General features: G+C 50.8%; 1 protein-coding gene across 4 annotated transcripts in view; it reads left to right on the top strand.

Annotated features, from left to right (window-relative positions):
* Window positions 1–425: 425 nt before the first annotated feature.
* The window catches only part of LOC116955741 (rho GTPase-activating protein 7-like), a 212,098-nt gene continuing 185,207 nt past the window's right edge, over window positions 426–27,316 (top strand). The window contains exon 1 of one of the 4 annotated variants that reach the window (XM_076053536.1): window positions 426–534. The gene's annotated coding sequence lies outside the window, so the exon portion shown is untranslated. The other 3 variants (XM_076053535.1, XM_032977011.2, XM_076053534.1) reach the window with 3 other exon arrangements.

Here is a 27,316-nt window from a genome sequence, read left to right on the forward strand (position 1 = left end):
ACAATGACGACGACGATGGTGGTGGTGATGGGAGTGGCAGCCAAGGGACGGAACGCGTCCGGGACGGCACGCACCGCGGAGGAGATGGAGCGAAGGAACCCGGCTCATGTGCACGTGCCGGACGGAATCGTAGCATCGTGGGATTGCGCGAAGTGGCGGCGGTGGCTGCGTGGGGAGACCGACACCCGTCAGCGGATTGGCCATGGCCGACAGAGCCACCCGCTGCGATCGCCCGAGGCTGCCACGCGAGACGAAATGTCGCCTTGATGTCTTATTTAATTATTATTATTATGTCGGGGGTTGGGGGGTTGGTAGGGGATTCATTGTTTTTGCAGTGGCCGAGTGTGGACTGGAACATTTTGATTAGCGAAAGGAAGTGTGGTAATAGTCGTATCCATTGTTGTGCGGGGGTGGGGTGGGGATTGCTGTTCCCCTCTCTCATTGTCCAAACTCCAGGTCGGCTCCTACACCCCCTCAGTGCAGAGACAACGAACGGGGCCCCCACGAGCACTGGTAATGTGGCACGAGCCCGAGGTACCGTGTGACCGCCGAGCCTTCCAATCCAGCAGGGTCGGAGTCACCTCGTGCATCTTATACGCTCTCTAGCGCCGGTGTATTTGTGAGAGTGGCGTTCTGTCGGCTGTAACCGGCGGGTGTAACCACACGACCTCCAAGCACTCTGCTGCCAGTGACAGAGGTCCGTAGGTTGTTGTTGCTGCTGTCAGCCGGTAGCTCCTCACTGCTGGGCAAGGGACTCCCCCATTCTCCTCCACTCCTGCCTTTTCTGGGTGAGTCTGCGGGTCTCTGTGAGTCTATGGGTGTCTGTGTGAATATATGGGTATCTATGTGAGTCTATGGGTCTCTGTGTGATTATATGGGTATCTATGTGAGTTATGTGTGCTTATGTGTGAGTCTGTGGGTCTCTGTGTTTGTCTATGGGTCTGAATGTGATTATATGGGTATCTGCGTGAGTCTGTTGGTTTCTGTGTAAGTCTACATGTGTCTGTATGAGTATGAGTCACAATATAAGTGAGTCTATTTATCTCTATGTGAGTCTATGGTCTCCATGTGAGTATGTGTCTCTGATTGAGTATATGGATCTCTGTGGGTCTCTGTGGGTCTCTGTGTGAGTTTATGGGTCTCTATGTGAGTCTATGGGTCACTATGTGAATATGGCTCCCTGCGTGAGTCTATGGATCTCAATGGGTCTCTATGTGAGTCTATGGGTCTGTGTGAGTCTATGGGTCTCTATGTGAGTATGAGTCTCTGAGTGAGTCTATGGATATCTATGGGTCACTGTGTGAGTCTATGAGCCTCTATGTGAATCTGTGGGTCTCTATGAGTCTCTAAGTGGAGTCTATAGGTCTCTGAGTCTATGGTACTCTGAGCGAGTCTATGGATCTCTATGGGTCTCTGTGTGAGTCTTTGGGTCTCTATTGGTTTTATGTTTGAGTCTGTGGTCCCCAGCAGCCTCCGACAGTCTCCTTCACCCCCCTCCACCCCCTTCACCCGCTCCATCTCCCAGCGGTTCCTCCTGTGCGGTCGCGACCTCCCCACTCCGCGGTGTTGTCCCCCTCCTGCCGCTGTCTCTCCTCTGCTTCTCTTCCCTCCACCTCCTCCGCTCTCATGGGCTTCGTTTCGCCTCTCGCCAGCGGTTCCCACGACGCCTGCTGCCGCCGCTGCTGCTGCTGCCCGTTTACACATCGGGCTTCCTGCGCATTTAGCAGCGGCAACAGCAGCATCGGTGACCCCGTTGTTTGCTCGTGATTTTATATGCATACAGCGCCTTTATCCAAGGCGCTTTCGGGGGCTGTTCATAAATGACGTCACGCACCTGGGGGGGGGGGGGGGTGTCAGACATTTGTGACGACGTGTGACGAGGGGGGGGGGGTGAGAAATGTGACGTCACATCAAAATGCGCAACTTTGAATAAATATAGACAACACGTTCAACTTAATTAAATAGACTTTATAATAATTTTTTCTCCTACAACATCAGAGTGCAGCGCCACATTAAATACGCACTGCAATGATAATAGTTTAAAGCGATTTGAAGCATGTTTTTTATATATTTTTTGGGGGGGGGGAGGGGGGGCAGAGCTTTGTGGCGCCGTGTGACGGGGGGGGGGGGTCAAAAATCGTCCAAAATCGCGTGACTTCATTTATGGACGGCCCCTAACAAGTGGGTTTGCAAGTGGTACAACGAGGGTAGCTAAGGTGACGCGGTGACTAGGGTATGGGGAGGGAGGTTTAGTGGGTACTGGGGGTGGGTTAGAGAGAAGGATGGGCCAGTGAGAAGAGGTGGGCGTCTTGAAGGAGGAGTGGACACCGGACAGGGTCAGTTTAACACGTGGACAGGGCGCTTCTCTACGCTTTGATTCTTTCGGTAAAGTCAAAAGAGGCTATATAGCTACCTATATAGCCTCTTGTCACGGCAGCCCTTTTGCCCACTTCAGCAATTGTTTCCTACTGTGGTTGTCCCACCTGATGACGGACGCTTGTGTTGCGCCCAAAACGTCGTGATTTAATTTATTTTATTTTCTACCTACGTGACTTTACCGAAAGAACCAAAGAGTATGGATCCCTGCAGTCACGAAAACTTCAAATCTAGGGCGCTTCTCGCTTCATTGTTAAGTGGGAAGTTTGGTTCAGTGCAAGAGGGCAATCGCGGAAAAAGTAGCGGAAACGGTGGATTGTGCACAAGGAGAGGCGGGAACGGTTAGGAGGATGCGGGATTGAGAACTTGCATTGCTGTTGTGATTAGGAGACGCTCGTGCTATTTTAATTTGTTCATTGGGACATATTTTATTTATTCCGCAGTAAAAGTCTCGGTGGAGTTTCATTACTTTTGGTGGCGCTGGCGATAGCTGTTTTGTTTTTGTTGTGAAATTCCGCCAGCCAGCCAGGTCACTTGAAATTGTTTGCCGTTGGCGACGGCGAATACGGTGGAGATCGATGGTTATCTTTGCACCTTGCGCACTGCGGCCCCTTTACACAACTCTGTGGGCCGTTGTAGTCCGGTCACCTCCGCACGCACCCTGTACCTGTGGCGGCAATGAGGCAGCCAAGCGAGTCGTACAGAGTGGCTAAACAACAAATAAAATAAGCAATCATTTAAATGCATTTATAAAAAAACACGCTTTAATGAAACGTACCGTACGAGTAATGGCAGAACTCCACGACTACATGAAGTGGCCAACGTGAGTTGCTCGTGGACAATTAGACCCAAGCCGAAACATAAGATATACAAAAGATTGCTTTAAAAATATATATTTATTTTTAATGATAGAATATAGTATTGTCATCAGTATGACATAAGTATACCAAGTTTGCAGTCGATACGACATTGGGAAGTGGGTTAAAATTGAGTTACAAGATTTGAGGATACAACGACAACAGACAGAGTTGAGGATACAACAGACAGAGTGAGTTAAATAAAAGCGTGTAGTAAAAAAAGCTTCCGTCGCCTCCTCGACCGATCCACTACCGCAGACTCTTGATTCAATTTCCCAATACGACAGCAGACGCCGCTCTTGAGCGACAGCGACGATGACGATATTCAAGTCAGCTGGGACAGTAGCGGCAATGCACGTGCCCTGTAGTCCAGCACTAGCCGGAAAAGTCACACTCGTGACCACAAATATACCCCAAAGTGTGGTGGATCAATTCATATGAATATATTCAACGTGAATCAAAGTAACACACCTGATGGGGCGCCACGGTGGCTAGGAGATGTTAACTACATCGCCTGGTATACAGGAGGGTCGTGGGTTCAGTCCCGACCCTGACGCCTGTTGGTTATTTGGAGTTGGCGTGTTCTCTCTCTCCCCGTGGTCAAAATCACGCGTTCAGAGTATTTGGCTGCTCTAAATTTCCACGTGATGATATCATTTCTTTGATAGACCCAGGTCGCTTCTGAAAAACAGCTTTATGGCTCGGTGATAAAGTTACCAAAAAAATTATCGTGAGTTAGGATCGTCGCACAAATGTTGTGAAACTCCCTTCCCACGAACAGCCATCGAGGGGCCCGTACCCCTTGGTCACCAGGAGATGACGGGACAGCACAACTGTGGACTCCGGCTCTTCGATTTGTCTGAGCTGGAGTGTCTCTGCTTCGCACGCGTCGGTTTTTCTCGCCTCGTTTTTGCAGATAACATCTTTACATGTGGAGGACCGCCAAAAGCTTGGGCAATAGTCGATAGCGCCGGTTCTCCGTGTTCCTGCTGCCTTCCCACTCGCTCTCTACGAAAGTCACCCTTTCTCTCTCTCTCTCTGCGAGAGCTGTGAGCGAGTAGTGTGTGGCGGTGGCGCGGCGTTTTCAAGTCGAAATTCTTAACGCCCCCCCCCCCTTCCCCCCAGTCGTTACGAAGTGGCCACAGGAATCAAGCTATCAACTTGCGTGTGTGTGTGCACACTGACGGGTGACATGGAGGTGGATGCCTGCCTGGTAGTTGGATTAGCAGTTGAATGCTACGAGCAGAGTAGTGGCGCAGTGGTTAACACCTTGCACTATCGTGGCGATCCGAGTTCAATTCCTGTTCACAGCCATCATCAATAAATGGGGAATATCTGAATCGGACCTGGACCCCCTGTAGATAAACTCAGCCTTAAGCAAGTACCTGGTGCGTTGTGCAAACATCAACATTGTGGAGACAAAAGACTGCTGGGCATGGCCCTGCTGGGCCACACCACACCACCCACTCGTAGGTGCACCAAGCCGGCTTTTACAGGTGCGCTCGCCACCAGCGACTTGCCCCAGCAGCCCCTCCGTGCAAGCTACACGGAGGACCCTTGTTCGATGCCATAACAACCCCGCGTAAGCTGGACGTGGGCGGCGGCGTTCCCTGGCAACTGATCAACAATCGCCGCGTGTAGACGCCACCGCCGTCGACGGCGGCATTTGATTTCAAAGCGACAAAAGGAGACGCGGCCGCGGTCCGGTTCTCGCCTTTGACGCCGGATCACTGTGTACCTGCCGTGAGCGCGCGCCTGCGTGCCTGCGTGCCTGCGCGTACGCACATACCTTGACGCTGACTCGCCTCCGCTGCAGGTTTGCCGGCCAGGCAGCCCCCGACTGGGATAGGAGGGAGGATGATGATGGCACGGGTGAAAGTGTTGTTGGCGGTGGCCGTCTTGTCAGAGGATCACCGCCACGAGTGCTACTGCTGCTGCTGCGTTTGGCGGTGGTGCACGAGCAACAGTGAGCAGCGACGATCACTCAGCGCAGTCGTCAATAGCGCTGGGGCTCGAGCAAAAAATATATAATGTGCGACGTTTTGGGCAATTGTCCTTCACAGCGCATAACGGAGAGAAGCCGGAGAGAGGCCAGAGAGGTGGAGTGACCCTTCCAGAGAGGGGGAGTGACCCTGACAGAGAGGTGGAGTGACCTTACCAGAGAGGTGGAGTGACCCTACCAGAGAGGTGGAGTGACCCTACCAGAGAGGTGGAGTGACCCTGACAGAGAGGTGGAGTGACCCTTCCAGAGAGGTGGAGTGACCTTACCAGAGAGGTGGAGTGACCCTTCCAGAGAGGTGGAGTGACCCTGACAGAGCGGTGGAGTGATCCTACCAGAGAGGTGGAGTGACCCTACCAGAGAGGTGGAGTGACCCTGACAGAGAGGTGGAGTGACCCTTCCAGAGAGGTGGAGTGACTCTACCAGAGAGGTGGAGTGACCCTACCAGAGAGGTGGAGTGACCCTTCCAGAGAGGTGGAGTGACCCTGACAGAGAGGTGGAGTGACCCTTCCAGAGAGGTGGAGTGACCCTGACAGAGCGGTGGAGTGACTCTACCAGCGAGGTGGAGTGACCCTACCAGAGAGGTGGAGTGACCCTACCAGAGAGGTGGAGTGACCCTTCCAGAGAGGTGGAGTGACCCTACCAGAGAGGTGGAGTGACCCTACCAGAGCGGTAGAGTGACCCTGACAGAGAGGTGGAGTGACCCTACCAGAGTGGTGGAGTGACCCTACCAGAGAGGCGGAGTGACCCTACCAGAGTGGTGGAGTGACCCTGACAGAGAGGTGGAGTGACCCTACCAGAGTGGTGGAGTGACCCTACCAGAGCGGTGGAGTGACCCTGCCAGAGAGGTGGAGTGACCCTGCCAGAGAGGTGGAGTGACCCTGACAGAGAGGTGGAGTGACCCTGACTGAGAGGTGGAGTGACCCTGACTGAGAGGTGGAGTGACCCTGCCAGAGAGGTGGAGTGACCCTGACAGAGAGGTGGAGTGACCCTACCAGAGAGGCGGAGTGACCCTACCAGAGTGGTGGAGTGACCCTACCAGAGCAGTGGAGTGACCCTAGCAGAGTGGTGGAGTGACCCTACCAGAGAGGTGGAGTGACCCTACCAAAGCGGTGGAGTGACCCTAGCAGAGTGGTGGAGTGACCCTAGCAGAGTGGTGGAGTGACCCTACCAGAGTGGTGGAGTGACCCTACCAGAGAGGCGGACTGACCCTACCAGAGACGTGGAGTGACCCTGAGTACGATGCTTCGCCAGTAATTTACACCAGCTTCATCAGGCGACAGCCATATTTGTGATCAGATTGTAAATGTTGTGGCTTTGCTCTCCAACACACCGGTGTGCTGTACTAGTAACGAATTGGCCACGTTCTGTTTACGTGACGCACCTTACTAATTGGCTGTGTCAGGTGGTGTCGGCGGGTTTAACGGCACATTTATATATTTTACGCGATATTGGTCGCGAAAGCCTCCTTCGTTGTACTGAGGAACCGGAGAAGCTCCCGGCACGCGGAGAGAAGCATCGTCACGCAGTCGCATTCATGGTCCCCCCCCCCTCCCCCCTGATGTCTGGACGCCTCCAGTTCTGTTGGCTCACCGATGTGACGTCGTCGTTTTCAATGAGACCATTTGTCCACACACGTCGGGGAGTTCGTCGTCGCGAGCGTCGTGGGCGATCGACGTCAAATACGCATCGCAACCCGAAAACGGTGGCTGGGAGATGTTAACTACCTCGCCTGGTTATACAGGAGGTCGTGGTTTCGATCCCGACCCTGGCACCTGCTGTATATTTGGAGTTTGCGTGTCTCTCTCTCACTGGCCCGGTTTTCCCCATCCACATCTCGAATGAACATCACGCGTTTAGAGTTATTTGGCTCCTGCTGAATAGCTCAGTGGGCCTTACTTGGTAAAATAACAACAACAAAAACGTTTATAGTTTACATCGGAGAGCCGTACAGCACAAAAGCCGCAGCACCTACTCGGTAGCATCCTTCTTCACCAATCATGTTCAAACGAACCCATCGGAGTTACACCCATGAAGCAGATAATCCTTCTTATGCAATTCCTCCACTCAGTGGCGCATCGCGTCATCTCCGTGAATTCGTTGGGTTGCCAACCGTCCTGGGTTTTCCCAGGGACTGTTCCTTGTTTGATGCAGCTGCTGTACTGGGAAATCTGCCCGTCTTCCCTGGGCATTGAAATTCCCGGTTTGTGTCAGTTGCGTATTGATGATGATGATGATAACACTGATGCCGATGGCGACGAGACGCCACTCCAGACAATGCGTCCGCGGTGTAGTTTCCGCCCTCTCCCGCTCTTCTGAGAAATGCCTCCGATTAAATGCCGTGGCTTGTTTTGTATCTCGGAGGTGGCAACGTGAGGCGAAGTGGCCCAAGATGACACCACACACACGCACACAAAAACACTTGCAAAGTTACTCTCATGGACGGGTAACTCCTCCCTCAACCCGTGAAGAGCAGTTTGCAGCGATGCACTCATCCAGCACGAAACATTTAGTCACATAAAAATGTAACTGTAAAAATCAAACATCCATAGACACATGTTACGCGGTCAGCTGTGACCGTCAAACTCTCAACGTGGCCTGCACACTCCCCGTCACACTCAAGAGAATCCTAACCCGCCGCACAGATGCTGCACTGCACGGGAGAACTCCCCTTGTCCGCGACCCCCTTATCCGCGACCCCCTTATCCGCGACTCCCTTTTGGTCCGCGGGGAGCCGCTTCGAGTGCCTCCTCCGCGTGCTTCTACAGGAAGCCGAATTCACCGGAGAAACCGAATTCGTGTAGGGGGCCGACCCGTCGGACCTCGTGCCGAACGGCGACCCGAATAACGTGCCGGAGAGCCCCGCTGAGGTCAGCTGATGCTGCGAGCATCGGGTACCGATCCCCGGCTTTAACGTTGGAAGCTTTAAAAAATAACTTCGTCAAACTGCAGCAATTTCAGCGGCCTCGGCCATGTTCACTCGACGCTGGTGCGTGAATAGGGGCAACGACATGCGTCTGGATTTGCCCTGAAGCCGAACGAATTTGGATCTGCCCTGGTGCAGATTAGAACAGATCAAGGCGTGCGTACAACCGAAGAGAGAGCTCCACGTTGGTTACGTATGTGTTGATGGTTAGAGCCGTCCCTCCCAAGTCATTGCGCGCCATGCGACGAGCCTCTTTCGCCGGTTTTAGGGCTTTTTTGTAGTGGTAGTTACATAGATTTAGACCCATACGGTTTACCCGTATTCTTGTACAGGGAAATTGAGTAAATAACATTTTTGGTCTTTTTGTTTGTCACTTGTCGTGGGACTTTGTAGGGTGAAGGTTGAGATTTGTCAGGGCACGAGGAGACCAATAAGGTCTGAATTGGTTTGTAATAAGGTAGGGCACTGATAAAGGATTGACAGGTATGGAGTTTGAGCCTGCGGCTCTGCGTCTCGTGCCCAATGCTCCCCAGCACCCTTCCAACCTCCTCCCTCCCCAGGGTAGAACCGGGCCTTTTGGACAATCGTCTCATGCAATTGCGATTCTGCCAACAGCGCTTCGGCCTCGGCTCCTCAGGCTCGGCTCTGGCTCAAGTGAGCCACGTCTCAAAGCCACGCGATTAACTCGAGCAGGCCCCCAGCAGTGACCCTTCTATGAGTCTCTGTCTCCCCGTGTCTCTGTCTCCCCGTGTGTTCCTGCGTCTCCCCGTGTGTCCCTACATATCCCCGTGTGTCCCTGTGCTTCTATGCCTGATCCCATTCGTGCTCAGGTTTTCCTTTAGGCTGTGCATGCGTCATTGAAGCAACTTCACGACTCAAGCCTGAGCTGAGCGGTGTTGGAGACCGAGCCAGAGTCTATGGGTTTGTGACTCAGGATATGGACTTTTATGGTGCAGTGTTCCAGTTACTGCGCTACAGCCAGGGATTAATTTGGGCGGAACAGTCCAGAACGCTGTTTCATTAATTAGTTTGGCACGTCGCTACCACTTAGCCTCATTTTGTTTTCGATGTTTTTTTCTTTTCCAAATAAACCTATTCACTGGATTATAGAAGCCAGAATATTGTTTTACCCATGGCACACCACGGGATAAGGGAGTAGAGTCAAGGATATAACGCATGGGGGGAAAAGATAAAGGAACGGGAAAGGGAAGAGAAGAGAGCGAGAGGGAATTGAGGGAGAAAAGATGGAGAAGGAACAGAGGAACGGGACCGAAAGGGTCAGGAGAGATGAGGATAGGGAGGAGGAGGTTGTATGAGCGCCTCGACGCTGCTGCGTGGAGCGGAGTCTGTTTTTACAGCAGGCAGCAGAGAGAGGGGGAGGGACTCAGAGTGGGAGTGGCCACACAGAAGTCACGTGATTGAAAGGAAACTTGGGTTTATTTAGATATTTAGACAAAGGTACAATAATGTTGGGTCATTATGGATATAGATACCTTACACTCTCGTAGTAGTGCCTTATGCCGATAGTCCTGCTCCAACCCGGCCTAGCAGCGTTCCGGAAAAGAGTGAGACATTAATTCCTGGCTCGAAAGACAAGAGAGAGAGCGGGCGGGTGTAAGTGAGACGAGCTGGGAAGCGATGAAGAGAAGGTGACAGCAGCAGACGGCTGAATAAGTTCAGATCCCAGGCCAGGTTGACTCGGCCACGTGTCTGTAGGATCAGAAGTGAGAGCACATTCTGGTGAATCTAGCCCCCCCCTCCCGACCCCCCTTACGGATGGACATCCATCAGTCGTCATGGTTGTCTTCATTATGGGATGGGATCAGAGTTGCCCCCTGTTCCAGTATTCCCAGATTTGTTCTCTTGCTGAAGGAGATGTTGCTCCTGAGAATTCTCTAAGTTAGTTCAATAATGTACTGGATTATAAAATTTCTATTATTCTTGCACTTGTTTACCCAATAAAGCCTCACCAAGTCTCACGCTTGTGTTTTTAGCAGGGTTAATACTAATGTTTAGGCAATAGAGGGTGGTGGTTATGTAATAATCACAGTTTGGCCAATTTTGACCGTCAGGCCAGTACACGATGGCCTGCCCTTACGAACGACGCCACGGGATCTTTACCATCCTCAGTAAAGCTGCGCACATTTATTTCTTCCGTTATGGTCAATACCGCCGCAATAGTAAACAGGGCAGCTGCCTGGATTCAAACCGCGAACGTCTACAACATGCGACCCCCCCTCCCCCAACTGAAGACGACGATGCATTTACGGGTAGGGCCTTCCCCTCGTCACATAGTGTGTGATGTTCTTCTTACCGTGCTGTCCTTTGTTGCTTTAGAATTTGCTTTAAACAAGGTGAGAGCTGGGTCTCTATAATTTGATTTAAACATGGTTTATTTGGGTCTTTAGAATTTGGTTTAAACTCGGTTATAGCTGGTTAGAATTTGGGTTAAACATGGTTATAGCTGTGTCTTTAGAATGTGGTTCAAACTCGGTTATAGCTGGTTATTTAGAATTTGGGTTAAACATGGTTATAGCTGGTTATTTAGAATTTGGGTTAAACATGGTTATAACTGGGACTTTAGAATTTGGGTTAAACATGGTTATAGCTGGGTCTTTAGAATGTGGTTCAAACTCGGTTATAGCTGGTTATTTAGAATTTGGTTTAAACATGGTTATAGCTGGGTCTTTAGAATTTGGTTTAAACTCGGTTATGGCTGGTTATTTAGAATTTGGGTCAAACATGGTTATAGCTGGGTCTTTAGATTTTGTTTAAACTCGGTTATAGCTGGTTATTTAGAATTTGGGTTAAGCATGGTTATAGCTGGTTATTTAGAATTTCGGTTAAACATGGTTATAGCTGGTTATTTAGAATTTCGGTTAAACATGGTTATAGCTGGTTATTTAGAATTTGGTTTAAACTCGGTTATAGCTGGTTATTTAGAATTTGGGTTAAACATGGTTATAGCTGGTTATTTAGAATTTGGGTGAAACATGGTTATAGCTGGGACTTTAGGATTTGGGTTAAACATGGTTATAGCTGGGTCTTCAGAAATTGGGTTAAACATGGTTATAGCTGGGTCTTCAGAATTTGGGTTAAACATGGTTGCAGCTGCGTCTTTAGAATTTGATTTAAACATGGTTATAGCTGGGTCTTTAGAATGTGGTTCAAACTCGGCTATAGCTGGTTATTTAGAATTTGGGTTAAACATGGTAATAGCTGGTTATTTAGAATTTGGGTTAAACATGGTTATAGCTGGTTATTTAGAATTTGGGTTAAACATGGTTATAGCTGGTTATTTAGAATTTGGTTTACACTCGGTTATAGCTGGTTATTTAGAATTTGGGTTAAACATGGTTATAGCTGGTTATTTAGAAGTTGGGTTAGACATGGTTATAGCTGGGTCTTTAAAATTTGGTTTGAACATGGTGACGGCTGGGATTCAAACTCATAATCTCATTGCTGCTGGCGCGTGACCTCAATATTGCTGGCTGTGTTATGAGACCTCTTCGTAAATGAGCCACCACGTGAAATGTTTTTTCTTTGTACACTAAATGATTAAACGGTAAAGGCTCAGCCCTGCAATAGCTCACTCACGCCACTGCTGTCGGAAGGAAGCTCCACTAGAGACCGATATAGACAGTCCCTCTTGAGTGATATTGTTGGCCTCCTCTTCCACGCTAGCCAGACGTCTCGGAAGAGGTGGGGGTACCCACACTTAACCCCACAACACGTGACCTACCGACCGTAGACTGTACGATATATAGCACCAATTTATACCACACCGTTCTTTCACTTGCCGTGCCCGGAGATTGGTCTGGCAACCTTTTGGGTTGAAATTCCAGTGTGCTATGCATTACACGACTCACAGGCAGCAACGCCACACGTGTGTGCGCATGTGTGCGTGTGTGTCTCTATACAGTATGCGAAGCACCTTTAGCATTGTGGGAAATTCCTGTTGATTCCAGTTGGGTTGGTTGGGTGGCTGCAATGCTTTAATTCATTGTTTAGCTATGGGGTGAAAGTTTTAGGGTGAAAGGGGGGAGGAGGAGGGGGAGAAGGCGGGTGGGAGGGGAGGAAGGAGGGGGGAGGAGGGGGAAGGAGGGGGAGGAGGGGGGAGGAGGGGGAAGGAGGGGGGAGGTGGAGGAGGAGGGGGGAGGTGGAGGAGGAGGGGGGAGGAGGAGGGGGGCAAGCAGGAGGGGTAGGGAGGAAGATGCGAGTAGATGGAGGAGAGGGGGAGGAGGGGGTAGAGGATAGAGGAAGGAGGGAGAGCAGGAGTAGGAGATGGGGAGAAGGAGAGGGAGATGAGTAAGAGAGGGGGTGGGAGTAGGAGGGGGAGAAGAGGGGATGGGAGGAGGGGACAGGGGTGGGAGGAGGGGGCAGGGGTGGGAGGAGGAGAATGAGGAGGAGAAGAGGGTTGGGGGAGGAAGGGGAGAAGAGGAGATGGGAGGAGGAGGGGGTTAGGAGGAGGGGGGTTGGAGGAGGGGAAGAAGGGGTTGAGAGGAGGAGGGTGGGAGGGGGAGAAGGGGGTTGGGAGGAGGAGGGTGAGGGAGGAGGAGGGTTGGGAGGAGGGGGAGAGGGATGGGAGGGGGAGGTGGGAGGAGGGGGGGAAGGGGGGCGGGAGGAGGAGGGGGGAAGAGGGGGAGGAGGAGGGGGGAGTAGGAGGAGGAGGAGGGGGGAGTAGGAGGGGGTTGGGAGGAGGAGGGGTGTGGGAGGAGGAGAAGGGGGTGGGAGGAGGAGGGGGGGTGGGAGGAGGAGGGGGGGTGGGAGGAGGAGGGGGGGTGGGAGGAGGAGGGGGGGTGGGAGGAGGAGGGGGGGGTGGGAGGAGGAGGGTTGGGATGAAGAGGGGGGAGGGTTGGGAGGAGGATGGAGAGGTGGGAGAAGGGGGTGGGAGGAGGAGCCCCTGTGGCTGGGAGGAGCAGGGGGGAGGGTTGGGCCCGCAGCTGGGATGGGCAGTTTCGTGTTGATGTCGCCCCAGAGGAGGTGGGGGAGGAGAGGTGCGTGGAGGATCTTCGTCCTGCCGCTGCTGCCTTCCAGGTGCGTGGGGCGATAGCTGGGCAGCGAGGAGCACGTGCGGTCAGTGTCGAGCGGTGAGGACTCTCTCTGCCTCATGATTGACTTGTGTGTGAGTGGGTATGTTGCGTGCGGGGAGGGGAGCGGTGGTGTAGTAGCGGTTAGCGCTACGCTGCGCTACGACCCCGGCCACCCGAGTTCGATTCCCGCTCACGGCCAACACCGGCGATGATTATCTGAACCGGTCCTGTGCCTCTCCCAAGGTCGACTCGGCCCCAAATGAGTACCTGGTGCAGTGTGTAGTAAACATCTCCACTGGGGAGACAAAGGCGGCCGGGCGTGGTGCTCGTCACCCAGCCCCCTCGTGTGCCACAGTGATGGCGCTTCATAGGTGCTGCTCGCTGACAGCACTTGCCCCTACAGCCTGATAAGGCTATACGGGCGAATCTTTGTGTACGTTGAACTTCTTTTGCACCCTACCGTAGCCAACCGTGCTAATTGGAGGTACCGGGGTGGAAGACAAACATTTTAACAGAAACAGCAGCATCGTTATATTCTTGGTTCTTTCGGTAAAGTCACGTTGAAGGGAAACAATAAAATAATAAATAAAAAATATATAAAACAATAAAATTCTCACGACGTTTCGACTGCAACACAAGCAGTCACGAAAGCTTTAAATCAAAGCAGCATCGTCGTTCGATATTGCTTCATGATAACTCTGCAATAGCTGTCTTTTTGTGTGTGTGTGTGTTCGTTTTCTGAGATTGGCAATCGCTGAGTTTTGGGGCTCAAGAGCTCAGCTGAGTAGGTGCCGCGTGCGAGCGAAAACGCCCGTGGGTTGAGCGCAAACTTCTGGCGTACGAAGCCACCTTGAAGAGAGACGAATGCCGGGGGGGGGGGGGGGGAAGAAGCTTCTGAAACCGGAGTTGCTTCCCCACCGGGTGACTCGTTGTGCTGTCAACCGCCTGCGCGCCTTGAATTGTCCTCGCGTCGCTGGTGTCGCTCGGTGTTACAGCGTGGACGGTGGATGGATCCGTGGATGGATGGATCCGTGGACGGATGGGTGGATGGATGGATCCGTGGATGGGTGGATCCGTGGATGGGTGGATCCGTGGATGGGTGAGACTTTCCTGGGTAAACAGACGGAATAGTAATAGACAGAATATTAACATTACTCTGATCATCATCATCATTACTGAGACACCCAGAGGGGAGAGTTTCTGAAGAACAATGATTAATATGTAGCATGTTTATCTGTCCCTCTGGGAAAATGAAATTGCTACGGTTAAGATAATTTAATTCAGACATCTCCATTGTGAGTCACAGGTCCATTGTAGTCGAGTGTGTGAAAGTCCTGTCTATTGGCGTGTGCTCTGTACTCTGTCGGGAGCTGTAGTGTAGCGGTTAGATCACGACTATCAACACCGGTGACGATTATCTTCACCGGTCCTGGGCTTCCCCTAGGTTGACTCGGCCTCAAGTGAGTACCTGGTGCGGTGTGTACAATCATCGCCACTGGGGAGAAAAAGGCGGTCGGGTGCAGCGATGGCCACCCACCCCCTCGTGTGCCGTGCCGGCCTTCATAGCTGCTGCTCGCTGACAGCACTTGCCCCAACAGTCCGTGAAAGGCTACACGGGGGATCGTTGCCTTTAGTACTCTGCTTTGCATTGTATTCTCGCGTACAATGGCATCAGCAATGTGTCCAGGAGCCAGATGGCAATGTCGAGGTCCTCCTCCTGCTGCTGCTGCTGCTGGCCACGACGAGAGAGAGGGCTCCAGCAGAGAGAGAGTTCGTGTCCGCGTCGCTCTTCCTTCCTCCTCATCCTCCGTCGAATGAGCACAGACCACAGTGGGTTCACTGTGCGGTCCGTAGTGTGGGTTGCATGGCCACAGTCGCATTGTTACTGTGGCTTGTCTTTAACGCGCAGTATATTTACGAGTCTCTTTGTATACCTCTGCGTCTCTGCGTCAATGTATCTCCTATGGGTCGCTTTGTATCTCGAAGTCTCTGCGTATCTCTATGGGTCTCAATGAGTCTATCGCTTTGACCGTGTATCTGTATAGAGTACGTATCTCTGAGTTTCTGTCTCTAGAGTCTATCGCTGTGAGTCTCTGCCTCTTTGTGTCTCTGTGGGTGTACTGGTGCATATTTGGAGTGGCATGGCCACAATCGCACTGCTGTGGCTTGTCTTGATTTTTTTGTCCATCCGTGCAGGCGATGTGGCGCCCATCGGACCATTGTTGATGTCCCGATGCGGTTGGTGGTCACGCCGCAAGTGCCTTCGAGGAGGAGGAATGTCAAAGCCACGAGGTTGCCATGTTTGGGCCTCGAATGTCGAGGGTGTTTATTCTGAACGTCCGCGTTATTCCACTGTTAGGCCGGCGTCCCTCCGGATCTGTACACTCCGCGAGCCCTAAAATGTAACGTGGGCAAGTCATATTCCTCGGCGTTTGTATAAACTACCAGCAATGTCCCACACTGCGCGATTTGACGGATGCTGTAGATTGCTCTTGTGAGACAGTTGGAGAGGCATACAGCGAGGGAAAAAAGTATTTGATCCCCTGCTGATTTTGTACATTTGCCCACTGACAAAGAAATGATCAGTCTATAATTTTAATGGTAGGTTTATTTGAAAATTGAGAGACAGAATAACAAGAAAATCCAGAAAAACGCATGTCAAAAATGTTATAAATTGATTTGTATTTTAATGAGGGAAATAAGTATTTGACCCCTCTGCAAAACATGACTTAGTACTTGGTGGCAAAACCCTTGTTGGCAATCACAGAGGTCAGACGTTTCTTGTAGTTGGCCACCAGGTTTGCACACATCTCAGGAGGGATTTTGTCCCACTCCTCTTTGCAGATCTTCTCCAAGTCATTAAGGTTTCGAGGCTGATGTTTGGCAACTCGAACCTTCAGCTCCCTCCATAGATTTTCTATGGGATTAAGGTCTGGAGACTGGCTAGGCCACTCCAGGACCTTAATGTGCTTCTTCTTGAGCCACTCCTTTGTTGCCTTGGCCGTGTGTTTTGGGTAATTGTCATGCTGGAATACCCATCCACGACCCATTTTCAATGCCCTGGCTGAGGGAAGGAGGTTCTCACCCAAGATTTGACAGTACATGGCCCCGTCCATCGTCCCTTTGATGCGGTGAAGTTGTCCTGTCCCCTTAGCAGAAAAACACTCCCAAAGCATAATGTTTCCACCTCCATGTTTGACAGTGGGGATGGTGTTCTTGGGGTCATAGGCAGCATTCCTCCAAACACGGCGAGTTGAGTTGATGCCAAAGAGCTCCATTTTGGTCTCATCTGACCACAACACTTTCACCCAGTTTTCCTCTGAATCATTCAGATGTTCATTGGCAAACTTCAGACGGGCATGTATATGTGCTTTCGTGAGCAGGGGGACCTTGCGGACGCTGCAGGATTTCAGTCCTTCACGGTGTAGTGTGTTACAAATTGTTTTCTTGGTGACTATGGTCCCAGCTGCCTTGAGATCATTGACAAGATCCTCCCGTGTAGTTCTGGGCTGATTCCTCACCGTTCTCATGGTCATTGCAACTCCACGAGGTGAGATCTTACATGGAGCCCCAGGCCGAGGGAGATTTACAGTTATGTTGTGTTTCTTTCACTTGCAAATAATCGCACCAACTGTTGTCACCTTCTCACCAAGCTGCTTGGCAATGCTCTTGTAGCCCATTCCAGCCTTGTGTAGGTCTACAATCTTGTCCCTGACATCCTTGCAGAGCTCTTTGGTCTTGGCCATGGTGGAGAATTTGGAATCTGATTGATTGATTGCTTCTGTGGACCGGTGTCTTTTATACAGGTAACGAGATGAGATTAGGAGCACACACCTGGGAGCCAGAAATCTTTCTGATTGAGAGGGGGTCACATTCTTATTTCCCTCATTAAAATGCAAATCAATTTATAACATTTTTGACATGCGTTTTTCTGGATTTTCTTGTTATTCTGTCTCTCAATTTTCAAATAAACCTACCATTAAAATTATAGACTGATCATTTCTTTGTCAGTGGGCAAATGTACAAAATCAGCAGGGATCAAATACTTTTTTCCCTCACTGTATATCAGAGCATGTTTTGTTTGCATATTCACCAAGAAGTACTGTGTGGTTAATGCAGACTTGCTTCCTTGCAACAGGTTTCTATTTGATGTTTGAATACCTTAACACCTCCTGTTTTATTGCCAGAAAGGGTAAAATCCTATTCTAATTCTATACGAACTCTCTCTGCTGAAGCCCTCTCGTCGTGGCCAGCAGCAGACCTCGGCGTGCGCAATTAGCTCCAGAACATATTTGCCATCATGTGCTGGGATGGAATGGTTTCTTAAGTTATCAGCCACAGAGTCGTGAGCTCGGAGCAGCCTCATTAGAGAAGCAACGAGTGGAAAAATGCGCAAAATGAGCGTGGGGTTCTACATCTCTGTTTTTGATAGGTGCAGTTCATCCATAACTCGGTCATCAGCCTACAGATAAAAACAAGTTTAAGAGGTAAAGGCGCAGCTCTGTTGCTACTTGCCCACGCCACTGCTGGCAGAATGGTCTCTAGAGAGGCCCCACTCTATAGGGGTATAGATGAGGCTGGTTGTTCTAGTTACCGGTGAAACCTCGTACTCGAATTTTACATGTTGTGGGTTTACTCTCCAACACCGGTGTGCTGATATCGTAGCGAATTGGCACGTTTTGTTTACGTGATTAGATTCTGCTCCCTGTTGCATCCAGTCGACCGAATTGCTTACGTACATAATTCGCTGTCTTCTTCCCTGGCTTCTCGTGGTACTAATAATTTCCCCAGTCAAACAGTTACACATATTCAATGTCGCGTTTTCTCATTACATCTCCGACAAATCTAACTTTAACTTTCTCGAATAATTCTTATTATTTGTCTTCTTCCTGCGTACCCTGCTGCTATCCATGATACATTTAGCTTATACAGTACTCATCTTGTTTCTCCATGAAATGTTTACAATCCTTCTTGTAAAAAAAAAAACACAATTCTGTTGCTTCTAGTCTCCATATCCAAAACCGTTACAATGTTATTCCTTTTTTTCTCTCTCCCTCTCAAAAGCATGGCTGAGTCTGCAAGCCGGATAGTCCGCACACGTGTCTTCAAGAGTTCACTCTAAACCGCTTTGCAAAAGCGGTTCGGGGAAAGTGTGGACTCGCGCCGAGAACCACAGGTCACACCGCTCGCCCGCTGGCCGTGCTCGCCAGCACGCAGACGAATGAGCTGTAAGGATTACTTTTGAAGCCAGAGAAAACAAAACAAAAAATCCTTCGTGACCGGCGGCGTGCGAGAGCCATCGCTCGCCTCGAGCTGCCCACGCCAAACCAAAAGGCGTGTTTGGGATTCTTGAGATACGTTTCAAAGGTGCGAGATTCTCAAGAGCTCACGAAGGCGAACCGATCGGAAATTCTCACAGCATAGTGAGAGGGGCGTCCGAGCTTGCCCATGCAGGTGTCTCGCGGTGATCGCGTTGTCACTCGCGGAGCCTTTGCAATGGGGAACTTTTACTTCAGTAACAGCGCCATGCAGCCTCATCTTGCCGGGTCTCTGAGACTTGCTGCTTGGACTCGGAACACGTGAATGTTCCCGCTGATGTAGGAAAGCGATCCTTCCACTCGGTAGAGACTCTCTCCCCTCTGGGTGTCCCGGTAGAGACTCTCTCCCCTCTGGGTGTCTCAGTAGAGACACTCTCCCCTCTGGGTGTCTCAGTAGAGACACTCTCCCCTCTGTGTGTCTCAGTAGAGACACTGTCCCCTCTGGGTGTCTCAGTAGAGACACTCTCCCCTCTGGGTGTCTCAGTAGAGACACGCTCCCCTCTGTGTGTCTCAGTAGAGACACTCTCCCCTCTGTGTGTCTCAGTAGAGACACTCTCCCCTCTGTGTGTCTCATTAGAGACACTCTCCCCTCTGTGTGTCTCAGTAGAGACACTCTCCCCTCTGTATCAGTAGAGACACTTTCCTCTCTGGGTGTCTCAGTAGAGACACTCTCCCCTCTGGGTGTCTCAGTAGAGACAATCTCCCCTCTGGGTGCCTCAGTAGAGACACTCTCCCCTCTGTGTGTCTCAGTAGAGACACTCGCCCCTCTGGGTGCCTCAGTAGAGACACTCTCCCCTCTGTGTGTCTCAGTAGAGACACTCTCCCCTCTGTGTGTCTCAGTAGAGACACTCTCCCCTCTGTGTGTCTCAGTAGAGACACTCGCCCCTCTGGGTGTCTCAGTAGAGATACTCTCCCTTCTGGGTGTCTCAGTAGAGACACTCTCCCCTCTGGGTGTCTCAGAGAGACACTCTCCCCTCTGGGTGTCTCTTACTAAGACCCTCCCCTCTGCGTGATACTTTGGCCTCTAAGCTGAAGTGGGAGACCCTCAGTGTCCCGAAGGCTCAATTTTAGAAAATTGCTCATTACGGCCGCCCCACTTCAACAATAGTACGCCATAAGAAACAAATTATAGTCTCGTAGATAATCATCGCTGAAGCTAGCGGCTACAGCTCTTAGCAAACAGTTGTGGCTACAGAGCGACGTAGACTCTGCCTTCAAAGCTACGGCGGCTATTATCCCACTTGAAATGATCATCTCGATCGGCTGTCAACGCGTGAGAAAGGGATACACCGCTTCTTTACATCTCGTTAGCGTCAATGAGTTCTTGGCCGCCGCCGTATGACTGATATACGCCTCTCGAGCAGGGATCATGTAATCGCAAATACGGTGTGTGTGCACGTACAGCTTTGTTGATTTTAACAAGTAGATTTGTGATAGTAATTACAGGAGAACCGCCCCCGCCCCCCCCCCCCCCCCCCCCCGTTAACGACTTTGCTCGCTTAACGACCGTCGTTACGAGGGGTTCTGCTCTAATTTTGGTTTGGCATTTTTTTGGGTTCAGGCCACGTGGTGGTCTGACGCAGGCAAAGAAGTTAATGATCACGTGTGCAAAGTTGCGCAAATTTTTTTGCACGACGCGCCAATGATCGTCGTGTCAGCTCGCCGGTGGCCACTCGGTGAGGCATTTTGTTCGGAACTACGCCACGCATTTGTCGGGAGCAAAATTCAGAAAGACCGAGGAACACAACCAATCCAGGAAGTCAGGGTCCACTGTGTCACCTTAAATCGGTGTCATAACCTCACAGGAACAGCCAATCCAATTTAAACCAGACATTAAACCCATTACAAATTAATGAATTATAATCGTATTACAATTTATCTGCACCACTGATGCATGTGACTAACTTGATTCATTATAACTACTTTGCTATACACCACAGGGCTCTGACAGAGTGCAGTCATCCGACTGTTGTTCATTTAATCTCTCTCGCCTCTGTCCCCTCTGCTATGAAGAATTGGACATTGCCAAAAAATGTTGCCCATTATAAAATAAAAAAAAATTTGGGCCAGTGCTATTGAGGAATGTTTTGGGGTTTTTTTTGTTATGTGTGCTAAACGGTAAGTTAACTAAAGTGGATGTCTACCGGGCCTGTAACTATCATTTACGAGCGGGTCCCTGGTAAAGCAGGTAGTGAATCTCAGCCATCTCTTGCCTGGATAAATAAACAGCATTGCGTGACGCCACCCCCGCCGATGTCAGGGACACTCTGCAAAGGTTTCTGAAACTCCGGGGCCTGTGCGGGACCGGTGCGGCAACATCCTCCCGTGCGTTTGTTCCGTCCCAGGGGGGGGATGGGCACACGCTCTCCATAATCGTCGCTTATCATCGGCGGCAAATATTAACTCGTTGTCAATGTGCAACGTCTGGAATCTGGACGTGTGACGGAGCTGTCAATGTGTGACAACAGCTGTGAGTCCGCGATCAATATGGATTCTCCGAGGAATTCCGCAGACGTGCCCGAGGCTCTGGGGTCATGCAAAAGTCAGCGCAAAGAAGCAAGGAAACGATAAAGAAACATACCCTTATGCTTGGAAATAATTACAGCTGGGGAGGCATGTTTGTGGTCACCAGCTCAGGCAAGGCTGTCTACCAAATGTTGGTGTTTGGCCGGAACAGTTCTGATATCAGAAAGGCTGTCCCGGTGTCCTGAAGCTTTTGTAAAAAAAATCCCCTCGGTTTATAATGCCCTGTCCTCATAATCGACTCGTAATATACAGGCAAAGAGCAGCGCTAGCGGGGCAGTGGGCGGGGATCACTGAGCAGTGGGCGGGGCTAGCCGGGCAGTGAGTGGGGCTAGCCGGGCAGTGGACGGGGTTAGCCGAGCAGTGGACAGGGCTGGTTGAGCAGTGGACGGGGCTGATTGAGCAGTTTGTGGGGCTCACCGAGTAGTGGGAGGGGCTAGCCGAGTAGTGGGAGGGGCTAGCTTAGTAGTGGGAGGGGCTAGCCTGGTAATGGGGAGGGCTAGCCGGGCAGTGGGCGGGGCTAGCCGGGCAGTGGGCGGGGCTAGCCGGGCAGTGGGCGGGGCTAGCCGGGCAGTGGGCGGGGCTAGCCGGGCAGTGCGTGGGGTTAGCCGGGCAGTGGGCATGGCTAGCCGGGCAGTGATTCTGATTCTGAGCCTGGCTTACTGAGCAGTGATCGGTGCGAACAGAGCAGTGGGCGGGGCTAGCCGAGCGGTGGGCGGGGCCACCTGTAATGAATCCGTGGTTCTCATGTGCAGTGTGTTATGGTCTCAGCTCGGCCACCAATGACAATACAAGGAAATCAGTGGTAAGTTATATTTTAAATGACTTGGACCTATCCCAACTCTTAGGGCTAATGCAGTCAACGTGAATTCCTGCTCATATGAGCATTGAGATCATGCTTATCTGCTGTTTACAGCCCTGAGTCAGTAGTGAAATGCCATGTTCTATAGAACACACACCTTGATAGAATTTATTTGACCCCAGAGGAATGATGAGCCGAGTCAACTCCCCCAACCCCGGTTTGAACTCCGAACCTTCCGATTTCATGTCACTGAGCCACATGGCTCGACGGGGCTCGAAGAGATGTTTTACAACACACAGAGGTGTGCAAGCACTGCACGTGCAAAAGCTCTCGGCCTTGTCGAGACCACCAGCTCAAAAGGAACTGGATGTAGGGCCATGTTGTAGTTTAGAATCACCGACTCTTCAAAAGTTCAGAAACTGTGGCCACGTCCCAACAATCGGCAGCGGTGAAACAGAGACTGGGCCGTAGAACGGTTTTGTCCTCCTTAGGACTCATCAGTAAATTAGGACCACATGCCTGTGTACTGCTGCCAAATGCCTCTGGGAACCCCATACACAGAGTGGGGTGTTGTCTTCATGCTATTGGGGACCCCCAGTAGCATTTTCCCCAAAGGTGGCGATCATTCAAATCTGTAAATGATGAGAAAAGCCACGACAACGGAAAATAAAATGCCACGGACACCTGTGCAGAATCGTCCCAGGCGCGGCGTGGAGATACAGCTGTGTCGTCTCTGTGCTTTGTGTAATCTCTTCGTTTCCGCCCTGCGTCGTCAATTGTTCTGTTGTGACGCTATTTCCTCTGCCAATGCGAGACGAACAGCAGCTGTGCAGTACTGCTGATACAGTTAGAGATATAAACATGCCCCTGCCTTGTGAGCGAAACCAATCAAACCTCGCTTAAGGCTGTCATTTGAAGATTTTGGTTTTCTGATTTTTTTTTCCCAAGCCCAGGCGATTTTAGACCACGGGTGACGTTTTGGGTCACGTCCCCTTTATTTGTGTCAGATAAATAGCAAGGGCAGAGCAGACAGAGTGGATGATCTATTGGTTTGTTATGATCTAGGGCCATTGCCCGAAACGTTGCCCATTATATATTTTCCCTTTCAAGGTCGCGCGGTGTTTCTGACGAGTGTTGAGTTTTTGTCTTTGCAGTGCATCGCTGCTATCGCAGCAGCAATAGCAGCAGCCTGGCCAAACGGTTTTGTATTTGTTTACGTATGGCCTTCAATTTATGATTGTTAGATTTAGCATTACACTGCAGATGCTGTACATTCAATATTCAGCTCCTGTTCTCTTTTTGCATGCTTCAATTGGTGCTTTTCGTTTTACAATTAATTGGTTATCCTGTTTCTACATATCCGTATGTGTTTTTTGGCTTGATATTCATCACGGGGAGGCATTAACCAGACGGTGGATGATATCATATCCACTTAATTTAGATTTCTTGGACATGTAATGAGAAAGACAAGAGACTGAACGTGAATGTTTAAAAAAATTTCAGGGAATACTGTCGGTCCAAGAAGCCAGGGAAGACGGCTGATGAAGTGACACAATAAGCATTTGGAACAATTGGATACAACTGGGAGGAGAGTCAAAACCCGAAGTCGTTGAGTATGAATACACGGACAGAGCTTGGTGGCGGGAAGGAATGCCACGACGCCGACCGTCGCCACCGACGTCTTGGAAATGTGGGTGCGGACTGATCGATCGTGAGACACGGAGAGACTTGCGGCTCGTTTCACGTCCCCCGTCGCGGAGGCAGGCCCTGGGAGCCGCATTGTCGCTGGACGAGGAGAGCGCTCCTCACCGAGCTGTCCGTCTGCCCACCCCCCCCAAACTCTGTCCACCGACCTGGACGTGCCAGGGCACGCGAAGACGGTGGAGCTGGCGTGCCGCAGAGCCCTCGCTGGCATCCTGTCACCGCCGCCGCCGTGCGGCGCATTCCTGCCGTGGCGAATGTCTCTTCCAGGATTAATGAGGGCCCAGGCACATGTGGTGTTGCGCATTTGCTTCGGGTTTGAATACATGTATTGAATACAATCTATTTCATCTTTAATTTCCAAAACTGATCTCTCTGCTCTGAAAGGGGCCCATTTGCACAACACGTCACCTATTGTGTGCGGTCCGTACATTGGTTTTATCGCTTGAGGACCACACGGTTATTGAGTTTTTTTCCTTTGTACTTGTACACCGCAGCCAACGCAGCGTCACAAGTGATGGTCTTCTTCTTCTTTCGAATGGATTAATAGCAGCAGATTAAAGGTGTAATTGTAGATTTGTTATCCACCCAATTGTCTGTTCAGACGCAGAGTGGATCTCGTCCGCGTACCTCCTTTAAAGAAGTGAAGACAGCGACGGAGTGTTTGCGATGCGGTCGATGGTTGGGATTCGTATTGCTCGCAGGCCGCCGAATCTTTGATGGTGCGCCGTTTGTGGCCTCATCGGCCGCACGCCCAGTCCCGATTCGGTTGGTGATCGACCATTGGCAGAGTGGAAGGTTGAAACCGGGAGGTTCAACAGCAGCAGTAGGGTTCTGTACGCGAGACGTTTATTTTTTGAGAGTGATGGTGATCATCATAAAGCTGTCTGTGGTTTAGCTGTTTGTACATACGCACACGCCTGAAATTGACTTCAATGATTGCATTCCAGATGACCGAGGGATAACGCTTTGAGGTGGCTCGGCAGCTAGGAAGGATAATAATGGCCGTGTTGCTCTTATACTTCTGTGCCGTATATGGTGGGGAGTTGATGGGGGCGTTCACGTGTTCAATATCAAGGTCGGTGAGTGACCAGTGGACGGCTTCTGGAGCCGTCTGTATGATTCAAGTGGGCAGTGGCATGTTTTTTGCTCCGTGGTTTGAGATGTTAGACTCGCATGGAGATATCACATACTTACCCAGAGACTCCTAGATTGTCACATGCAACTCTTAGACTCGACTAGGCGCTTCTTATGCTGCGTGGCGAGGGGCCGATCAGCGACTCGTCTGCGTTCATGTCAAGTCGAAGCAGCCTGTGGCGTTACTGTGCCACTCTCTGTGTTTTAGGATGGTGACCACGGTCGTACTCTGGTGGCCAGATGTTAACTACTTCGCCTGGTATATTGAAGGTCGTGAGTTCGATCCCAACCCTGACGCCTGCTGTATATTTGGAGTTTGTGTTTCATCTCTCATCATTATCACGATGGCTAGGAGATGATAACTACCTCGCCTGGTATACTGGAAGGTCGTCGGTTCGATCCCGACCCTGACACCTGCTGTATATTTGTAGTCTGCGTGTCTCTCTCCCCGTGGTCGCGTGGATTTCTTTTTCCGGCTTGTCCGGTTTTTCCCTCCACATTTAAAAACACGCGTTTAGAGTATTTGGATGCTATACATTTCCACGTGATGAGCCACTTTGTTGAGCTATCGTTTGTGGCCCAGGTCGCTTCTGAAAAAGAGCTGTATCGCACAGTGGGCCTTACCTGCCAAACATAAAAATAGTTACCTTGTGAATTATCCACTTGGTGTAGGAGGAGATAAACGCATCTGCCGTGCGACATTAAGATGTTGGTGGGGATCATTGCCTGGGGGGTGGGGGGGGGGGTGAATTGAACCCGGGAGGTTCCTCTGTGGGGTCAGGGGTTATGTGCTCATTAGGGGACGTTTGCAGGTTGTATGTATGCTGAACTTTTTTCGCACCGTACATAGCCATCCACGCTAATCGTAGGTGCGGGAGAAGGACAACAACACTAAACATTTATCCAGTATCACGGAAACAACTTCGTTCAAATCCAGGCCTGATGGTGTCAGCATAAGTTACAATATTGAGCGCACGAAATACATAGCACACAATTAACCTAGAACTCTTGCACGCCACTCCTATCACATGCGAATCCTATTATCCACGGGTCCTCTAGGGGGCTGTGGGAAAAAAATACTCGACTACCCGCATTTTTTGAGATTCCTATTACCGCAAAGTTCTTATTCCTATTATCCTATTTATCCGCAATGATGATAGGATCTGCGATGTTCGCTAGCCCCAGGTCGCTTTAAGAAGTGACCTTGCTAGCACAAATGAGAGCTTGATGAAATAGTATATTCTCCTGTAATGCGGTATAGGAAAATCGTGTTATCGTGAATAGTATATAGTGTAGGTATAAAGCAGAGTCTGCGACAACACGTGAAATGCATACGCCGGTCGAACAAAGGCTGAGGCACGTGGGTAGCATCTACAACTAAACTTTTTTCAATATTACCAGGTAAAGCCGAGTGAGCTATTAGCTTCAGTGTCAGAAGCGACCGGGCCACAAATAATTGCTCAACAAAGTGGCTTATCACGTGGAAATTTCAAGCAGCCAAATACTTCTAAATGCGTGATGTTGATTCTAAATGTGGAGAGAAAACCGGCGGACTCGCAGAAAAAATCCACATAACCACAAGTAGAAACAAATGCAAACTCCAAATATACAGCAGCAGCAGCCGTCAGGGTCGGGATCGAACCCACGACCTCCTGTATACCAGGTGAGGCAGTTAAATCTCCTAGCCACCGAGATGATGATGAGAGAGACATGCAGACTCCAAATATACAGCAGACATCGTCAGGGTCGGGATCGAACCCACGACCTCCTGTATACCAGGCGAGGCAGTTAAATCTCCTAGCCACCGAGATGATGATGAGAGAGACATGCAGACTCCAAATATACAGCAGACATCGTCAGGGTCGGGATCGAACCCACGACCTCCTGTATACCAGGCGAGGCAGTTAAATCTCCAAGCCACCGAGATGATGATGAGGGAGACATGCAGACTCCAAATATACAGCAGGCATCGTCAGGGTCGGGATCGAACCCACGATCTCCTGTATACCAGGCGAGGTATTTTACTTCTCCTAGCCACTGTGGATTATCGGGCACAGGACAAGCCCCACTCCACCCCCACTCGCTCAGCGGCTCGGCTCCCGCAACAGCGGTAGCGATGATGTGCTCTCCGCACTCGGCCACTTGGAGCGAGGATTCCAGTTTTGTTAAGAGTTGGAATCTCGCGGGAATTGTTTTGCCGTATCTCTGTCTGCTGTCAGGTGCGGAGTGGCGGACACTCTTCGCGATGTCTTAATCAAATTGCCGGTTCTGTGCCGCGTGCACCTTCGGCCGAGCCACCTGGAAACTACGCTCGAGTTGATCAGCTTGCGCCGAGCGGAGCTGCGCACAGCAAATGGCCGATCAATGGCTTCGATCTTTTAACTGAAGAACAAAAACAACAACATCAGCCCGCCACCAGCACAACAGTTCACCATAGCCGGAGAGACATTTCTCCGTCACGAACGACAACGACGCGCCGTCGGGGCGAGTCGAGTGTCTGCTCATCTGACCGATGTTCATTACCAAGTGCGCTCACTCTCTGTACTCTCGCTTTCTTTTTTGCAGTTCGACTGGGGTTGCAATGCAAATACAAAAGAATCCGTCGTTCGATCCACACACCGGCGGAATGAGGGCTATGTTTGGT

This window comes from Petromyzon marinus, chromosome 61, assembly GCF_048934315.1.
Source record: "Petromyzon marinus isolate PM22_M1 ecotype Great Lakes invasive population chromosome 61, UKy_Petmar_22M1.pri1.0, whole genome shotgun sequence".
Taxonomy (NCBI): Eukaryota; Metazoa; Chordata; class Hyperoartia; order Petromyzontiformes; family Petromyzontidae; genus Petromyzon; species Petromyzon marinus.